Source organism: Penaeus monodon, chromosome 18 (assembly GCF_015228065.2).
Source record: "Penaeus monodon isolate SGIC_2016 chromosome 18, NSTDA_Pmon_1, whole genome shotgun sequence".
Lineage (NCBI taxonomy): Eukaryota > Metazoa > Arthropoda > Malacostraca > Decapoda > Penaeidae > Penaeus > Penaeus monodon.
The window spans coordinates 16782647-16786325 of NC_051403.1; positions in this window are offsets into that span (position 1 = coordinate 16782647).

Genomic DNA, 3679 nt, shown 5'->3' on the forward strand with positions numbered 1-3679 from the left:
ATTATCAATTTTGTTATTTCTATTTCATTACATTTATTATTATTGTAGTGGATAATTAACCTCAGTAGAGTTAAAGATGTTAGTTTGGTAGCGTGTTACCCAACTACAAGTAATGTCCATGTTGGTTTTGGCGTATTTTGAGGATGACTCTCAGGTAATTTGAATGTGATCCCGTAATCACAATAAAAAGAACAATAAAATGACATCACTGGCTGACTAAAAAGGCAACATAAAAAGAGCAACCATATTATACATTCATTACGCACAAATCTTTCGAACATAACCAGTACACAAGACAACACACCATACACTTACTTGGAACAGAGGCACCCCACCACAGCACGAGAAGCACCAGTCAGCCAGTTAAAAATCCAACGGTCTGTCACCAAGATAGAAAGCCTCCCTCTCCCTTGACCGACCTGGCTTAACCTTTTATACTGGTGGCTTCCCGCGCTTGGTGACGTTTTTACTCATAATGCAATTCATTTAACTGTCAAATAGTATATGGTGAGTTTAAAACAAGTTCAAATATACATAAAATAATAAGAATGATAAAACTATACAAAAATGGGCGCATAAAATAAATAAAGGACAGGAAAGTACGAAAAAGTGAAAGAAGGGATTTGTGAGGGAAAATGGGAAAATGCAAAGAGAGAAACGAGAGAGAAACAAAACTAAGGTGAATTAGTCGAAGGAAAAAAGGCAAGAATAAGGCAAGGTAAGTATAGAATATAAGGTAAGTAGTGTATAAGTAGTGTTACGTGCAGTAGAAATAGTGTAAATGTATATGTAGATCACGGACCAATAAAAAGGATATAAAAAACACAGATTCACTCTTATTAAAAAAAAAAAAACATAAAAACAGCAAAGCCACGTCATCTTGCAGGGCGAAGGAGTCCGTAGAGTTCCTATACAGATTCATCACTTTTAACATCATAATCATAACTCCCTATTATCAGTATCAACATCATCATCATTATCCTAATCACTTTCATTAATATTACTGACAGTACCACTATTAATAGTATCCCTTTTTTTTATCAATATCATCTCATTCATCATTTCTATCATTTCTCCCAACGCACAGGAGCAGCGAAGCAACACATGGTGGCGCCAACAGCCTGAATTCAGAAGAGGAATCCATAGACAAAACTCTGTTAGGAATATCAAAAGGGAGGCCGGTGAGAATATCCTTCGACGCATGTATGATATATGGGGCCTGGTTTCCACGACTCACGAGGAAGGCTTCCTGGCATCTCTTTTCACTAGAGGGTACGGGGTGGGAGGTCGTGGTTTTAGCAGGATATCCACCATCCTATGGTTGATGATTGGATATATATATATATATATATATATATATATATATATATATATATATATATATATACATAATATATATATATATAATATATATATATGCATATATATATATATATATATATATATATATATATATATATATATATATAATATATATATATATATATATATGTATATATATATATATATAATATATATATATATTATATATATATTCATACATACATTTTTTTTTCTTTCTTTCTTTCTTCTGCTTCTTTTCTTTCTTTCTTTCTTTCTCTCTTTTGCTTTTTTTCTTTCTTTCGATTTTTTCTTTCTTTCTCTTTCTTTCTTTCTTTCTCTTTCTTTCTTTCTTTCTTTCTTTCTTTTTTCTTTCTCTTTCTTTCTGTCAGTTTCTTCTTCTTTTTCATCTTCTTCTTTTAATAGGGTTATTTCTGCTTGTGAATTTAGAATACTTGCAAGTCCAGACAGTGGTTTTACACAGTTAAAAGTACGACTCTTTTTCAAAGTTTCAAAGCATGATATTCCGCAAAAAGAAAGTGCTCAAAAGATGTGATTTATTATGATGACCCGCGAATGCACATTCAGGACATGCATTCAGGAGGGTCAAATAAATTCTTCTCGGCGCAAGCTGGAAACTTCTCGAGAACTACAAGGCCTAGAGACGTGATTCAAAGCGTCGTCTCGAAGCAAGGAATAGCCTCAGAAGAAGATCTAGCGATGCACAAACATTCTTGAAAGAGAAGCAGCATACACTATGTGTCACACACCAGAGGATCTCTGAGAATAAATTTCGTCCTCTATATAATAACACGAGATAACTATGAGCTTTACAAGTAGTCTGGCATCTCCGATTTCAACAGAGAAGCCAGTAACTTATTTTCTCGTACAGAGAGAAGTGGGTAAAGGCATCGTAAACAGCACTGACTGTCAGAGTAATGAGGGAACTTCTACGACAGGAAGACATCCCGGCAAGTATTAGGATATTGACACTGACTTGAGGCTGATGTTCTTAATTAATTAATATTCTAGACATGCCGTGTTACGAATTTGAAGAAAAATTATACTAGGAAATCTCAGACTATACACTTTCCATTATTGTAATCATCAACACTGATTACTGTTGCTGCTGCCATTACGATTATAATAAATCATAGTGATACTATTATTACTGGTGTTGTCACGAAGATTGTCTTTCCATTATCACAGACAATGATTAAATCAAAATGATTATCGACTGAAATATCATTCTCACCGATTTTCTTGTCCTTACTTTTACCATCATCACTGTCACAATCCCCACAAAAAGAGAAACAAGAAAGCTAGAAACCAAAGAAAAGAAAAAAACAAAAAAAGAGAAAGACCCCCTAAATGCCTGAGGGAAGAGAACGGAAACGTCACGCCAAAAGAACTTTAATTAATTACACTTTATCACTCCCGAATTTGCAGCTATCGGCCCTGAACCCAGGATCCCCTCTCTCCTTTTGGGACCAAAGTTCCCATGAAAGTAATCAAACTGAGGCCAAGGAAAGATATGGAAGCTGTGGGGGGAATGGAAATTTGAGAGGTGGGTCTGAGAGTGGTCGCTGGGGCAGGGAAGACGCTGGTGTCACTTTGCCGGCTGGTGGATAGGTTAGGAGAGGGACGGTGTTTGGTCATATTGTGTTCTTTCTTTATCTATCTGTCCAGTCTGTGTCTATCTTTTTATCTAAGCTTTTTGTCTATCTATTTATTTATGTGTGTATCTATTTATATGTGTCTCTATCTGTATATCTCTCTGTCTCTCTATCTATCTGTCTATCTATCTATCTATCTATCTATCCATCTATCTATCTATCTATCTATCTATCTATCTGTCTGTCTGTCTATCTATCTACCTACCTACCTACTTATCTATCTAGCTAGCTATAAATTTATCTATCTGTCTATCTGTATATCTATTTATCAGAAATGCTGCTGTTATAACTGTTGCTATAGTTGTTGCTATGGTTATTATTGCGTTATGTTTTTATGGCTGCTATTACTTTTATTTCTGTGCGCTTATTATTTCTTATTAAAACATTATTGTGATTTTGTTGACATTATTATGGATCTTATTATTTTTATCATTATGATGTCAAAGTTATTTTATCATCTTCACTGATATTTTCATGATTATTATCTTTACCATTATCATTATCGTTATCATTATCATTATCGTTATCATTGTCATTATTATTATCATTATCATTATCATCAACAATATCATTATCATTATCTTTATTATCGTTATCATTATCATTATCATCATCATTATCATTATCATCATCATCACCATCATCATCATCATAACATCATAATTTTTGTCAACATTATTATC